Below are 17800 nucleotides of genomic sequence, written 5' to 3' on the forward strand. Positions count from 1 at the left end.
ATGACAAAACTGTGTTACTCGGCATCTGAAGTCTTTGATGCTCGGCATATACTAACTTTTATAGTATGACTTAGCATTTGAATGACTCAAAATGCACTGCTTACTTGGCTCCTCAATCGATCAGCATATACTTTCTGCTCAACACATGAGTGACTTGGCACTCACTATGGACTCAGCATACTCCATCTTAAACATGTTGTGCTCAGCATATACTACTTGTTTAGCATAAACTAAGTAAATGACTTAAGTGTATAGACACTCACTTGTCAAAACCAATCTGAGATGAACAAAATGGTGTTTAGATGATGAGCAATCCTACTACTAGCATTGTTAAAATATTTCTCTTTAACTAAATTGTCTTGCATTATTCAAGAATGAGGGAGGGTTTCCTAGTCACGATAAAGTGATATGTAAGGATCCTAATAGTTTTTCGAAACAAGAACCAATGTTTTTCCCAACTTATCAAATAATAAAATTATTTGTTTATTCAACATATTTAAACTATTAATTGTGTTAACTTGGTAGTTTTAATACCATAAAAAATCTGTAACCATCAACGTAAATCACAACTATCATTTTCTTACCTTTTGAGAAGATTTTCTATTAAGAAGGATCCTATGTTTTTTCATGTGTGTTTCTACTTACGTATCTCTTGTTTCAATTTTGTTAATCCTTAATCTACTAAGCATAATTTCATTGATAATAACCATTTCATCACAAGATTAGATTTTAACTTAAGTGAGATAGTAAAGTAGAATTTGAGATTTGAAATATATTTTTTAATGCTAAATATGCAACTAGGTGTGACTTTGTCCTAAGCATAAGATTGCAAATAGGGAGGAAACTAGGATATTGAAAATGGGTTGACGATAGAAAAGTTGAAGTATCAAAGAGGGTAGTTACAATAAGTGATGTAGATTAAGGAAAATAAAAATCTTTAAGAAAAGAACACAAATGTGTCAAATAAATTAAAATGTTAAATATAAATGCTAAACAAGAAGAAGAAAACTTATAATACAAAACAATAATAACAATATGTTCTTAATCATATAATTTCGCTATTTATTAAAAATGTCATATGACGTAAACATCAGGTTCTATTTATCCCCATAGCATTGTTAAAAACAATAATAGTATTATCTTCCTAATCAAGTACATTTAGATTTGTAAAAAAAAATGTAAAGAAAGAGAATAACATGTATTCACTGTACAACATTAAACATATCACCTACTCATATCATCTTGCTTATATTTAACAATTTAATTCATGTTAAATTCATGAACTTAAAATGTTAAAAGACAAAATTACATATAATCATTATGCAACATTAACAATATCACCCATTCATGTCAGATTCCTCAGATTCTTTAAATTTTAAAAATATATTTCATATTAAAACTGATGAATTCAATTCTGAAATTAAAAAATTATTGATTTCCTTGGATACTGGTCCATCTTTTAGAACATACTCTAAGGTAAAACATTAAACATATCACCTATTCATGTCATCTTGCTTATATTTAAACATTTAATTGATGTTAAAATTTATGAATTTAAAATGCTAGAAAACAGAATAACATGTACATTAACAATATCACCCATTCATGTCAGATTGCTTATATTTAAAAGTTTAATTCATGTTTAAGATTTATGAATTCAATTCTCAATTAAAAAATTATTGTTTGCCTTGGATACTGGTTCATCTTTGGGAACATAGTCTAAGGTACGTATTGTTTCCATCTCAAGTTTTGTTTTGCTGTCCCATGCGCGTTAAAAGAAAGCTCGGCAGGCATAGGATTTATCTACAAAAAGTATTTACATGGCCTTGCTCTTCTCGCCCCTGATGCTTATAAACCCTCTTTGGCAATGTCTTCCTCATTGCCTACTTCTTGTTATTTGTAGTTTGTAGCATTGCCCTGTTCGTAATCTTCTTTTATTATTTTTGCAATCCAGAAAAGTAGTTTAAAGCATTTGTTGTAATGTGGGAGTTGCTCGTCTTTAGTAGATCGGTAATTATCTAATATTATTGGCGTGGATGCAAAGAACGAAAGATTAGGAATCTGGGTATCATTTCTACTTAGGAAGATCAAAATGGATAGAAATCATATTGGTGAAACGCCAACGAGGTCACTTGTTCCAGAGAGAACAAATTTACAGCCATTTTCAGTTAGCCGTTGCATGAAAAAGGTGAGGTCATATGATTGTGTTAATTTTTAACTGTTTTCTTTTATTTTGATTTCTTATATGGGAAGATGATTTAAACTGACTACAAACTTTTTTTAACTTTTCTTATATAGATGATGCAGTCCTTTTCTATTAATTGTTCCATGAAAAAGGTGAGATCATATGATATGATGTTAACCTCCATCTTTTTCCTTTTCTTTTCTTTCCCATACTTTATAATAGAAAATGATTTCGGAAAAAATATTACAAACTGACTATAAGCTTTTCTCGTACAGATGACACAATCCTTTTCAAATAGTCAATCTATGAAAAAGGTGAGATCATCTATGTTGCCAACCTCGAAACTTTTTCTTTTTTCTTTCCAATTTTTTATATTGGGAAATAATTCTATAAAAACACTGCAAAATGATCACAAACTTCTCTTATACAGATGATGTTTTTGTTTTATTTTGTTTCGAGTGAATACAGGATGTTGGAAAGTGGGGGACCTCGTGGCTAGCCTATGAAACGCTCGGAGTTATTTATGGAGATGTTGGGACTTCACCCCTTTATACCTTCAGTGCTCTTCATATAGTAAGTCCAGGGGAAGTCGATATTTTGGGATATCTGAGCATCATATACTGGTCATTAACACTCATCCTCATGAAGTATGTCTTCATTGTTATCAGAGCAGATGATCATGGAGAAGGTAAGCAATATATTGTTGAACATGTTGATCGTAGTGTTACAGTATTTTTAACAACCGTTTCTTTGTTGGGATTAAACTGGAATGGGTAGAAAATTTTGTTTAGTGGATTGAAATATGAGTTTTGAATTCTTATTTTGGTTTGAAATGAGAATTTTTTAATTCTACTTCAAGAGGTGGAATTGGGATTGCCTATTGAAATTGGAATTGGAATTAAATCAAATTTTTATTTTCATTTTCATTTGAATCTAAATTCCAAATTAACAAGTTCAGTATTTGATAAATTTTAGATATAAGACAAATGTAGCATTTCCTAATGTCAAACAGCCAAAAGAACTGTAGTCAGCATTTTCAAGATATAAAAACATTTATTCCTATTTCAAGATATAAAAACATTTATTCCTAGAGAACTTTCCCAAATTCATGCTTCCCAAACTGATTATCTCGTTTGCATGGATATATATTGCACAGTATTAATTTTTTGTAATTTTAATCTTTGAATTTTGTGATGCCGGAGTTGATGTGATTATGGTGATGCTTATTACAACATGCTTGGTGGCTGTGGTCATGCTTGTGATTTGGAAATTGCATATATCACACATACATTTCTTCTTTACATCATTTTTCCTGATAGAAAGTATTTACCTGACATCTTTGTAATAGGCACCCCTGAATGTCCCAAAAACTAAATCAAATTGCTGAAAGGAATTATGTCAAACAGTTTGCATTCAACCTCTTATTTCTCCATTTAATGTTTTAAACCCCTTATAATTCCAGAAATCAAATGTTTATTTGTTTGTTGTGTTTTGTGCATGGAATTGGTATCATACAACATAAACAAGAAAGAAACTACAATAATATGCAAAGTGGAAATGAACTGCTGCCAATAAAATGTTATTTTCAGAATTCATAAAACCAAATACATGACAGATTTATCAACTCACTAATTATTTCAGCATTATTGACATAATACTCCAGCCCATGCTTTCGAACTTGCTGCTATAGTACTTTTTCCTTCAATCAGCCCACTACCTTCGTAATATCATTCCCTCAAAGCGGCATAAGCGTCGGGCAAGTAGTGAAGAAGATATGAGCAAAATACCAAATCTGCCTGTAGCCGAAAATGCAACTAAACTGCCTGATAATGAAGCCGATAACAAAGAATTCCAAAGGCCAAACCCCAAGGGAATGACGTCTAGAATGTTACAAGAGAGGATAAACGTCCTCAAATGCCAAGAACGGAGCTGCAACTCACACACCAATTTTTTCTCATATTCAACCTGCCTAATGAAGCCACAAATGCTTCCTTTTATTCTATTTCCAAGGGTCCGCTCAACTCATATGGGCAATGTGGGATAAAAGATGTGTAATATATAAAACATATATTAAAACACCCCTTATGTCTCCCTTGGGTACACATCACCAAAAAATAAATATTAAAGTAACACTTTAATATTTTACAATTAAATTAGACGTTACTTTAATAAAACTTCAAGCATTAAAATGTATTAGCAATCGGACTCCGAATAATGCGAGTGATAGCTCATCAGAAAGCTCTCACCAAGGAGTATCGAATCCAATCACCAAAATTGACCTGCACTGTGTCTTGTCAACTTACTAAAAAGAGTAAGTATGCCTGAAACTGAGTAAATCAACTTCATTTTGGCCCAAACTAGAAATGACTAGGTCAAAACACTCCAGGATCCCATTAAACCATTCGTTAGCCCTCGGGACCATGTAGAACAAGGCTAACGCACACACACTTGGTCAACTGCTAAAATGGGGACATTACATCTCTATTGAATAAGGTACCCCAAGGTGGCTGGGTTCCCTTTCTAATTTCCATATTCTTTCTAACAATAATGTTCTCTTGGAGTTATGGGCAGAATAAAAAGTATGAATATGCAATGTGGGCTGTAGAGTCCCAGGAGTCTCCTTTTTGTGTAGTGACCTCCTTTACGGTTTGCCACCAATCCTTAGGCACTATGTGAATATTGTGGGTTCTCTTCATGAAATACTTATTTTTCTTACAATAAGAGTGCTTCCAGTTAAGAGTGTGATGTTAGGAGAGAGATACCAAGTTCATCGACTTGGACCAAAGGGGATATACAGATGCATAGCTCAATATGGTTATATGGATGACTCGAGTTTGGAAGGACATGAATTTATGAACCAAGTTTTTGGAAACATAAAAGAATACATTAGAAACACTGCCAGAGAAGGCCAACATAGCTTAGGGGATCAGAACATGAATGGTTCAGTTGTTATTCAAAAAGGGGAAAGAACTTTAATAGCAGAAACTAATCTCTCTCTATGTGAGGAAGTGCAATAGCTTGAATCGGCAGAGAATTTGGGGGCAATTTTCGTAGTAGGGAAAACTACACTGAAAACCAACAACAAGACTAATGCTTTTGAGAGATTCATGATTGACAGTCTTTATAATCATCTTCAAAAGAATTGCAGATCCTCCATGTCTACCTTGCATGTACCACCTGCATGGCTCCTTCAAGTTGGAATGGTATATTAAATATAATGTTGATGGGCAGGAGCACCCCAATAATAATAAGGGGGAAAGGCTAATCTCCATCTAAAATGTCTTAAAGAAAAAATAAAGTCAAACTTTTATTTTCCAAATTCAACTATGCAGATCATGAAGATCAAATGTTGAAATTTCCAAAAAAATTCATGATGCTTTCCATCTTTTGAGAATTGGTCAACTATACAATTTGGATGGAGGATAGCTGCGTCCAATAATAATAATCCTAGGGAGAACCACCTAATTAGTAGGCCCTACTATCTTTTATCTACATTTATTAAATTTTATAGGACTAATTTTTATTCCCTGCTTTATAAGGAGAGAATAAATTATAATGTATTCGCTACTGCTACATGCACTTTCAGGATGTCCTGACTATCCTGCAATAAGTTTTTGGCTTTGGGCACTCTACTGTCCCCCAAAACTAAATCCATGAAGCTAGGTGCTTCATAACCATAGAGTTCCATGAAAGGAGTCATCTTGATAGACATATGATAAGTGGTGTTATAACAATACTCTCCCATATGCAACCATCTGATCCAAGCCTTTTGTTGTGCAGTTTTAGTTCCTCAAATATCCTTTCACCCATTTATTCACAATCTTTGTTTGCCCATCTATTTGTGGATGATAACTAGTGCTAGGTGTAAGATCTGTACCACACAACCTAAACAACTCTTGCCAAAAAACACTCATAAACTTACTATCCCAGTCGCTGACAATGAATCTGGGCAGCCTATGTAACCTAAATATCTCTCTAAAGAAAAGATCTACCACCTGTGTTGCTGTGTAAGTGGATGGAATAGCAAAGAAGTGAGCAAACTTCCTCAAGAGGTCCACCACCACATAGATGCAATCCCTTCCCTACACTCATGGTAAACCAGTGATGAAGTCCATCGAAATACTTTCCCATTTCCTATCAGGAATGGGCAAGGGCTGTAATAAACCTGCAGGAAATGTGTGCTCTCCCTTATTCTATTGAAAAACCACACACTCCCTGACATACCTCTGAACATCATCCTTGAGCCCTTTCCATGAAAACTTCTCTCAAATCTGCCTGTAGGTCTTGAAGACCCCCGGATGTCTAGCTGTGGGTGCATCATGAAATGCCTTCAGTATCGCCTCTCTCAAATGTGATGACGAAATCAAATAAACCCTATCCTGAACTCTAATCAATCCATCTATCACCTCATAATGATCATCCTGTATGGTACCTGAAATCAATCTAGAAGCCCAATTATCTCCGACATACTCTGCTATAATCCGATCTCTCCAATCTCCTAAAATCTCTACCAGAGCACATAAGTGAGGTCTCCGAGATAAGGCATCAGCCACCAAATTTTTCTTACCTTTGACAAACTCTATGTCAAAGTCATAAGCCTGCAATTTAGTCACCCATTTTTGTTGCCGGTCATTAAGATCACGCTGGCTCATGAAGTATTTAATACTGTTGTGATCATTCTTGATCACAAAACGTCCACCTACCAAATATGATCAAAATTTGGCCAATGCATGCATTATGGCCAACATCTCCTGGTCATAGACAGAATAACTTTTCTCAACTCCTCGAAGCTTCCTACTCTCGAATGCAATGGGATGCTTCTCCTGCATCAATACTACTCCAATCCCATCACTTGATGCATCAAAATGAAGCTCAAAAGGCTTCGTGAAATCCGATAGAGCTAGAACTGGACATGAAGACATTACTTGCTTGAAATGCTCAAAACACCTCTGTGCTGCCCCTGTCCACACGAAGGCTCCTTTCCTGGTAAGATCTGTCAAGGGTGTAGCAATCTGTGAGAATCCCTTAACAAACCTCCTATAAAAACTACATAAACCAAAGAATCCCTTAATCTGTGTAAGGTTTGTGGGAGTAAGCCACTCTACAATAGCTCTAATCTTTTCAGGATCAACCCGAACGCCATCTGCACTAATGATATGCCCAAGGTAAAGGAGCTCAGTCATGCCAAACTCACATTTAGATTCCTTGGAATACAATGACTCTCTCTCTAGAATAGATAACACCTCCTCCAGATGATGTAAGTGCTCCTCCCAAGTCTTACTGAAGACCAAGATGTCATCAAAGAAGATCAAGACAAATCTCCTCAGCTGCTTCCTAAATACCTGGTTCATACAACTTTGTAATGTAGCAGGTGCATTGGTTAGACCAAATGGCATAACCATGAACTCAAAGTAGCCATAGTGACATCGGAAGGTTGTTTTCTCAATGTCCTTTTCTCTCATCCTGATCTGATGGTATCCGAATCGCAAATCAATTTTGGTGAAGAAGCATGCCCCATGCAACTCATCAATCAGCTCATCAATCCTAGGAATGGGATACCTGTTTTTAATTGTTTTCTTATTCAGTTCCCTGTAATCAATGCACATGTGCATCGTCCCATCCTTCTTCTTTACCAATACTACTGCTGAAGCAAAGGGGCTCTTACTGGGCCTGATATGCCCCATCTCCAACAAATCCTTAATTGCCTTCTCTATCTCATCCTTGTGTTTCTTAGGATGACGATAGGGAGTAATCATAACTGGTTTGGCTCCCTCCTCGAGCTCAATAACATGTTCCATCCCTCTGTCAGGAGGAACCCCATGAGGAATATTGCTAAATACTTTAGCGTGTCTATCAAGTATCTTCTGGATATCTGGTGGATGACTCTTTTCTTGTGGCTCTGGTGAAGTTGGCATAATGTAGCACTCTTCCACCCACTCTATGTCATCATGACGAAAAAGTCTCTGCATTCTCCTCAAGGACACTACTCTGCAACCTCCATCTGAAAGTCCTCTAAGTACCAAATTGTTGCCCTCATGCTGGAATCTCATCTCCAATTTTGCTAGATTGAGTGTGAACTCAACTAGTGAAGCCATCCATGTCATGTCGAGGATGATATCATAATCTCCCATGTCCACAACATAGAACTCATCCTCCAACTCGTAGCCATCTCCAAACCTGATGCGAAGATAGATATCTTCCGAGTGCATAATAGCTTATCACCGTTAGCCACCATGACTCTAAACCCATCATGCTCCTCTGTCTATAACCCTCTCCTGGCTACCAACTGTGCATCTATGAAGTTATGTGTAGCCCCAGTGTCAATAAGAGATATCACTTTCTGCCCCTCGATAGTACCCCTGACCTTAAATGTGATTGCCTTTTGGGCCCCTGTCAAGCGTGCCAACGATCTATCATCCTTAGGAATGTTGCTCTCCTCTATAGTGTTACCCTCATCTGAATCGGAGTGCTAATCCTGCCCTTCTGACTCTGACTCTTCTGCTGAAAAATACTCCATTTGATTTGCCTTAGCCTTGAGAGAACATTTATGAGATAAGTCCCAAGGCTCTCTACAATGGAAGCACAGCTTCTTCTTTCGAAGTTCATTCAAGGTTTCATTGTCTAGTCCTTTTGATCCTTCTTTGGGTTTGCTATACTCTTTCTGAAACAGTTTTTTGTCTTTGTCCTTGCGGTAGGAAGAATCTGTTGAATGGTTTTTTCCTTTGTACACCGAAGGGGCTAAATCTCAAGCATTTTTAGTTGCTTCAGCTAAGGTGAGTTGATCATGTCCCTTCACCCAACCTCGTAATGGATCAGCAAGACCATCACAAAATAACACCACCAATCTCCTAGGAGAGATATTAGTAACAAGTACAGACAAGCGCTAAAACTCGGCAATGTAAGCATCCACAGAACCTGACTATTTTAACTGTGCTAGCTCCTTGAAATGTAACTCGGGATCCTTAGTGTCAAATCTCTCAATCAATGTTTTGGTGAATTCCTCATAGGATGTAATCTGATTATGCCCCAAAGTCACCATGCCATGATGCCACCATTCATGTGCAACGCCATCCAAGTGCATAGCCGCATACTTGATAGCCTCCTCCTCAGGCATACGATTTAGCTGCAAGTATGTATCTACCTTCTACACCCAAGCTCGTGTAGTCATCTTCCCTAAAGCATCATAATAAGGTAAAGAAAATTTTCCAACTTTCTTCCTCAACTCAAAGTTTTGATTCCTCCATCCTGCTTTAGGCATGTGTCTCATCCTCAAGTCCATATAATCTCTACGAGAAATATCCACCTGAAACTCCGATCCACTAGCCTCCCAGTCCCTCCTGAACTGATCCTGTAACTCGGTAATCTGTGGTTCATTTACTGGTTGAACCGGATCTCTGGGTGGGAAAGTGGGTAGAAGAGGTCTCGAACTCGCAGTCCGCGCTGGGCGTGCAACGTGTCTAAAGTTATCAGCCTCATTCCCATTGTTGCCATGTCCATTATTACCATTAATGTTATTCTCAGGACCATTGTTGTTGCCTTGGCCTCCATGGTTATTGTTTCCCCCATTATTATTGTTTCTGTTGTTGGCATCACCTGGATTAATATAGACACCCATCTGTCTAGCCATGAGCTGCAACATCATGTCCATTCACCTATTCTGCTCCTGCTGCATACGCTGCCCCTGCTCTAATGTATCCAGCAATTGTCTGAACATTACATCCCCCTGATTTGGACCGGCATTCCCGCCTCCGCCTAATCCTGTATTCTTGTCATCTTGATCACCCATATTGTTGCCCAGATCAAAGAATATCTCCTCTGTGTCTGTATGGTTAGATTCAATGTCCCCCTGCACAGATGTACTAGACTATTTTCCTTGCAAGTCTGAAATCCTATTTTGTCTTGCTCTGGGATCGCGAAAATTATAAGGCCCTAATCGCATGCTCAATGCTTAGCCTGTATTTTTTTTCTTATTTCTGATTTTAGTGTTTTGACATTTTGTTAAACACTTTTCCTCTATCCGGTTGTTCCAAATTCCCTATAAGACCTCCACAGGATGGCAGGACTTATAGCTCTAATACCACTGTAATGGGTGTTGGATAGTGTTGTCCTTGATGTCACACAAAATGTCATATCAGTCTTTAATCTCAGTTAACCAAGTTCAGACAATGATAATCGAGCTCACTCGGTCATCGAAGGAAAGATGGAGAAGCCAGTTTTCACCGAGCTCACTCGGTCATCGAAGGAAAGATGGAGAAGTCAATTTTCATCGAGCTCACTTGGTCATCGAAGGAAAGATGGAGAAGTCAGTTTTCACCGAGCTCACTCGATCATCGAAGAAAAGATGGAGAAGTCAATTTTCACCGAGCTCACTCGGTCATCAAAGTGGAGTCGGTTTCACCGAGCTCACTCAGTCATCACAGGGAACTCAGTGCTTACTGAGTTCACTCGGTGACTGCAGGATTTCACGGAATTCTCTGTATTAACTGGGCTCAGTCAGTTAACACAAGAATTATTTTTGAACAGAGTTTACCGTGCTGGGTCAGCCAGTAAAGGGATTTGTTAAATCTTGCAATTCAGCCGACTATTGGAATAATTGTTTTCCAAGTTATTTGAGCCGACTTGATAATCTAATATATATATATATATATATATATATATATATATATATATATATATATATATATATATATAGAGTTATTCAAGTTGTAAAAGTGTGTGAGAAAAAAGGTGGAAAAACAAGTGAAGAACAAGAGAAGCAAGGATGCAAAAGCAAATACTTGGATAAGAGGAGACTGAGAAAATCCTAATGAAGGAATAAAGGAGCTGTAAAGTTGTATTTGATCAGTAAGGATCCAATCAAGCCGAACAGAGATCTATAATCAGAAAAAGATAAGTTGCATATTATTCAGGTCACTTCATTGTTGCGTTATAACCTTTGCAGCAGTGAATCCAAATCTCTTAACAGAGTTGGTTTAACATCCATTTTGTAAATCCTCTAACAAGTTGACAATTCAGTTGAATTGTTCTAAAGACCTCTAGCAAGGCCACTTCTAACAGAGTGCTTAAATCCTCTAACAGGGTCACACCTAACAGTGTGTTTTTGTAACCTTTGACAGGGTTGGCTCCTAACAGGGCTCACTTCAGAAGAGTGAAAAACAATAATTAGTTACATTGGTGGTTTTTCTCATATTGGGTTTCCACGTTAAATCTGGTGTCTCTAGTGTTTGAGTTTGCTGAATTGTTTTGATATCAGTTCTTAATGATTGTTATTATTTGTTGCAATATCAAGTTTCAGAAATCTGTAAAATAGATCAAACTTTTAGACATCTAAGGGACTGTGAAATGTTTTTGTAGTAATTGATTCACCCCCTCCCCCTCTCAGTTACTTCATTCTCATTTCCAACAATGGGCACCCCTAAATGTCCCAAAAACTAAACCAAATTGCTGAAAGGAATTATGTCAAACAGTTTGCATTCAACCTCTAATTTCTCCGTTTAATGTTTTAAACACCTTATAACTCCAGAAATCAAACGTTTATTTGTTTGTTGTGTTTTGTGCATGGAATTGGTATCATACAACATAAACAAGAAAGAAACTACAATAATATGCAAAGTGGAAATGAACTGTTGCCAATAAAATGTTATTTTCAGAATTCATAAAACCAAATACATGGTAGATTTATCAACTCACTAATTATTTCAGAATTATTGACATAATACTCCAGCCCATGCTTTTGAACTTGTTGCTATAGTACTTTTTCCTTCAATCAGCCCACTACCTTCGTAATATCATTCCCTCAAAGCGGCATAAACGTCGGGCAAGTAATGAAGAAGATATGAGCAAAATACCAAATCCGCCTGTAGCCGGAAATGCAACTAAACTGCCTGATAATGAAGCCAATAACAAATAATTCCAAAGGCCAAACCCCAAGGGAATGACATCTAGAATGTTACAAGAGAGGATAAACGTCCTCAAATGCCAAGAATGGAGCTGCAACTCACACACCAATTTCTTCTCATATTCAACCTGCCTAATGAAGCCACAAATGCTTCCTTTTATTCTATTTCCAAGGGTCCGCTCAACTCATATGGGCAATGTGGGATAAAAGATGTGTAATATATAAAACATATATTAAAACACCCCTTATGTCTCCCTTGGGTACACATCACCAAAAAATAAATATTAAAGTAACACTTTAATATTTTACAATTAAATTAGACGTTACTTTAATAAAACTTCAAGCATTAAAATGTATTAGCAATCGGACTCTGAATAATGCGAGTGATAGCTCATCGAAAAGCTCTCACCAAGGAGTATTGAATCCAATCGCCAAAATTGACCTGCACTGTGTCCTGCCGACTTACTAAAAATAGTAAGTATGCCTGAAACTGAGTAAATCAACTTTGTTTTGGCCCAAACTGGAAATGACTAGGTCAAAACACTCCAGGATCCCATTAAACCCTTCGTTAGCCCTCAGGACCATGTAGAACAAGGCTAACGCACACACACTTGGTCAACTACTAAAATGGGGACATTACATCTCTATTGAATAAGGTACCCCAAGGTGGTTGGGTTCCCTTTCTAATTTCCATATTCTTTCTAACAATAATGTTCTCTTGGAGTTATGGGCAGAATAAAAAGTATGAATATGCAATGTGGGCTGTAGAGTCCCAGGAGTCTCCTTTTTGTGTAGTGACCTCCTTTATAGTTTGCCACCAATCCTTAGGCACTATGTGAATACTGTGGGTTCTCTTCATGAAATACTTATTTTTCTTACAATAAGAGTGCTTCCAGTTAAGAGTGTGATGTTAGGAGAGAGATACCAAGTTCATCGACTTGGACCAAAGGGGATATACAGATGCATAGCTCAATATGGTTATATGGATGACTCGAGTTTGGAAGGACATGAATTTATGAACCAAGTTTTTGGAAACATAAAAGAATACATTAGAAACACTGCCAGAGAAGGCCAACATAGCTTAGGGGATCAGAACATGAATGGTTCAGTTGTTATTAAAAAAGGGGAAAGAACTTTAATAGCAGAAACTAATCTCTCTCCATGTGAGGAAGTGCAACAGCTTGAATCGGCAGAGAATTTGGGGGCAATTTTTGTAGTAGGGAAAACTACACTGAAAACCAACAACAAGACTAATGCTTTTGAGAGATTCGTGATTGACAGTCTTTATAATCATCTTCAAAAGAATTGCAGATCCTCCATGTCTACCTTGCATGTACCACCTGCATGGCTCCTTCAAGTTGGAATGGTATATTAAATATAATGTTGATGGGCAGGAGCACCCCAATAATAATAAGGGGGACAAGCTAATCTCCATCTAAAATGTCTTAAAGAAAAAATAAAGTCAAACTTTTATTTTCCAAATTCAACTATGCAGATCATGAAGATCAAATGTTGAAATTTCCAAAAAAATTCATGATGCTTTCCATCTTTTGAGAATTGGTCAACTATACAATTTGGATGGAGGATAGTTGCGTCTAATAATAATAAGCCTAGGGAGAAACACCTAATTAGTAGGCCCTGCTATCTTTTATCTACATTTATTAAATTTTATAGGACTAATTTTTATTCCCTGCTTTATAAGGAGAGAATAAATTATAATGTATTCGCTATTACTACATGCAATTTTGTTCCCGATTGAAATTTTATTCCTTATTCTTATTTATTTTTTATTTATAATAAGTCTATTTTATTTCTATACTATAATATTACCGATTTATTCTTATAGTGTACTTTACTTTAATAAAAATAGGTAACAATAGATCTAATTTTTAGGGCTCTAACACTTGTCTCCTCCTTTTAGAGCTTCTTTTTAAGTAGACATGGTCATTGAGTACCCTAGTCCTTCCAAAAGAGGTCTAATGTTTAAATATTGTGATACCTCAGTATTCATGATCTAGTCTCAGTCTTCACATTTTCAATCATAATTTAATGACTTGCATTTCAAAAAATAGTAATTTGTTGACCTTATATAAAAAGCATTATCTATCATTCATAAGGCCTACTGGACTATCTAGAAAGAAAATCACAACCCAATCTATTCCAAAGACATCATACAAAGAATAATCAATAACAACCATTTCGCACATAAGTATGGATTTATCTTTTTCATTTATGACTATCATGTTATTGTATTAACATTTACAAGACTTTCACAGAGCATTAATTGGGTAGTTTAATGTGAAAATCCTCATAAGAGTTTCATATCTAAGATGATCTTGTCATTTTAAATCTTTTTCTTTGCAAAAATCATCTTTATTTCATCATGATCAATATTGTGAAAGTAGGAACACAAACATTGGGTTTGACTTGTGCAATACAATCAATATCACTTATTTTTATTAATGATAGCACAATGTTTAGGAGCATTCTCTTATAGGTAAGGCAAGAATTAATGGAGTTCACTAAATGAGACATGTGTCTCAATCATGTGTACTTGTACGCATGGTAGGTGAAATGTGTATGTGCAAGATCACAGTTAGTCAATTTGATGTGAAATTTGGAAGTAGTTATGAATCTTATATCAAAAAGTTGTAAGAATATAATATATAGGAAATTGAATGTAGCTTTTAAACTACTAGCCCTTTTCTGAAGAAAAAAAATAGTTTATCAAGTTTTTAAATTTCAATACAATGGTATAAATTTTTTAGGAGAAAAGTAAGGAGTAGGTATATGTCTAACCACCTCAATCAAAATCAAATAATATATTTTTTGTAAGACTCTACATATAACAAGTAGACTCATTCCTAGGTGCAACACATATTTTTGAGTAATTTTTTTCTAAATAAATAATTAATTATGAATTTTCTACCACAATATTTACAAAATAAAAAAACTTCTGTGTATGCCCGCCTTAACTCATTCAAAACCTGCAAAAGTTAAAATTGCTTATTTTCCTCTAGTAGGCAAAATATAGAATGAAATGCATCTTTCATATAATAAAAAAAAATTGTAGCATTTGACAGTTGTATATGTTGTTAAGTGATTATATCACTCAACAGTTTATAGGTAACTCCATTATAAGATAATTAATAATTACTTAATGAATTCGTATTTTCACAACAATTATATCAATGGAAATATGACAACACTCTTAAGAAACCCTTTTCGATTCACCAACATTAGGTTGTATGACATGAACTAAGACAGATTACTGAGTACTATATCTTATGCAGGTGTTGTGGGCATTTCAGCTGTGATATTTGTTCTACTCTTTCTTGTTCAAAGATTTGGTACAGGTAAAGTGAGTTTTCTGTTCTCTTGTGTAGCAGTTGTGTGGTTTGTTTCCAATGCCATTATTGGCTTATATAATGTTATTAAATACTATCCGAGGGTATTTAAGGTAGTGAGCCCTTACTACATATTCTGGTTCTTTCAAAATAATGGGAAACATGGATGGGTATTACTTGGAGGAGCCGTCTTAGCTCTAATAGGTTTGTAAAAGACATCCATTTACTCATAAATATTGTATAAAACATTTTGGCTCAAGCAATAAGATATAAGTGTCTAATCAATAAGTCTTTACTAAAGAGGCAATAAATACTCACTTGTACAATTATGTTGAGAAATTTAAAATAAGAAAAAAGAGAGGTAATATATATTACCTAAATATGAGAAGGTGTTTTTCTATGATGAAAATTTATATAGGAAAAATAATTATAAGAAATATTGAATAGATATTAGAGGGGGTGGAAAGCCAGACTTTGGAACAATTTTTTTTGAAAATAAGAAGATTCCTTAATACTCCGTATGTCTTATATGTTTCATAGAATTACAAAGAGAAACTAAAGGAAGCTTCTTGTATCTATATTTAAACCAGGTTCTAAGGCCATGTTTGAAGACTTGGGCCACTTCAACAAGGGTTTCATCCAGGTTCAACTGATTCTTAAAGACTAAGGCCCCATTTGATTACAGGAAGAAGTGGGGTAAAATAGGGTTTTGTGGGCCAAAATCTGGTTATGGAGGACAAAAGGGGCATTTGGATCATCAAACGCAGAACTCAGTTTCTACTTTCTTTTGCCAATTTTTCTCCAAAAATGGAAGAAATATCTTCCAACAAATAGGTGGAAGTTGAAATGAAAACCCAAATTTGGGTTTTTATGAATGGGTTTGAATAAACCATCGGGTCCGTAGAATCCGCCTTAGGTTTTTGGAAGAGCAAAAGTGCATTGTTGTTTACTCGTTGTTGTGATGTGGAAGATGAGGGTTTCTATGACTATTGTGGTGTTTGTTGTGGCATTTGTTGTGGTCGTGGCATTTACTGGGTTGTGGTGTTTTTCATGGTTATGGTTGGGGCTAGGGTTTCTCTGCTTTGGATGACAATAGTGGTGGCTTTGAACACAGCTCATTTGTCTTGGTTGTGGTTGTGGCTAGGGTTTCTCCGCTTTGAACGACGGCGATGGCTTTGAACACAGCTCTCTTCTCGCACGCATGGTTCTCTTCTCCCACCCACATTTGCATATTGGGTTTTTTTTTGGGTTTTTTTTTTGTTCATTCAAACGGTAATAGTTTGTTGTAGGTCTACTTAGAAAAATAGTTAATATATGCTCAGGAATGAGTTCTAGTATGTGCTCACGCCATTACCTTTGATTACCTGTATATATCATAGTTAAAGCTCTAATTTTCTATACCCATAGCAATGAAATTTACAAGCATATCAATAGATTTTATCTATACATAGTTGACCTATACATAGTTTATAATGGTTCTATTTCTATCTGCTATTTGCTTAGCAATTTAGTCAATATATGTTGTAACTATTTGTTTCAAATCTATTTAGCAAAATAGTCAATATGTGCTCACTAATGAATTCTAGTATAGTGTTGTGAGAGATCAATACCAGTGATATGAAAAACTAAACTTTGTAACAATTTCTTGCCAGTAATGAGTTCTAGTATAGTGTTGTGAGAGATGAATGCAATACCATTAAATAGAGCCAAGTCATAAACTATGTATGGATCAACTATGTATAGATCAATGGCAATCAGGGCCTTTATCTATACATCATTTATGACATCATAAACTATGTATAGATCAATGCCAATCTTGGCTCTGATCTATACATAGTTCATGCATAGACAATTTATGAGGTCATAAACTATGTATAGATCATTGCAATTCCATTAAAAATAGCCAAATCATAAACTATGTATAGATCATTGCAAATCCTTTAAACACAGCCCAGTCATAAACTATGTATGGATGTACTTAACTATAAGTGTTTATGCCTATGACCTTATTCACATGTTTCAGCTTTGCATTGGGAAAGGGTGGATACTAAATCCATCCTATATTTATGTAGTATATTGTATACATGGTAGATCAATGACAATCATAGCTTTTATCTATACATAGTTGACCTATACATAGTTTTTGTTTGTATCTGCTATCTACTTAGCAAAATAATCAATATATATTGTAACAGTTTGTTTTGAATCTACTTAGGAAAATAGTAAATATGTGCTCAGTAATGAGATCAATGCAAATCATTCCAATGAAATGAGTAACTAAACTATGTATACATCAACTATACATAGTTAATGAGGTCATAAACTATGTATAGATCAATGCAGAAAGAAACCCTATTCCCACTACCAACA

General features: G+C 35.6%; 1 pseudogene; it reads left to right on the forward strand.

The window, feature by feature from the left end:
• Window positions 1–2092: 2092 nt before the first annotated feature.
• The window catches only part of LOC149564025 (potassium transporter 26-like), a 61241-nt pseudogene continuing 45533 nt past the window's right edge, over window positions 2093–17800 (forward strand).

Source organism: Cupressus sempervirens, chromosome 4 (genome assembly GCF_028749045.1).
Source record: "Cupressus sempervirens isolate cs-2001-9-10 chromosome 4, ASM2874904v1, whole genome shotgun sequence".
NCBI lineage: Eukaryota > Viridiplantae > Streptophyta > Pinopsida > Cupressales > Cupressaceae > Cupressus > Cupressus sempervirens.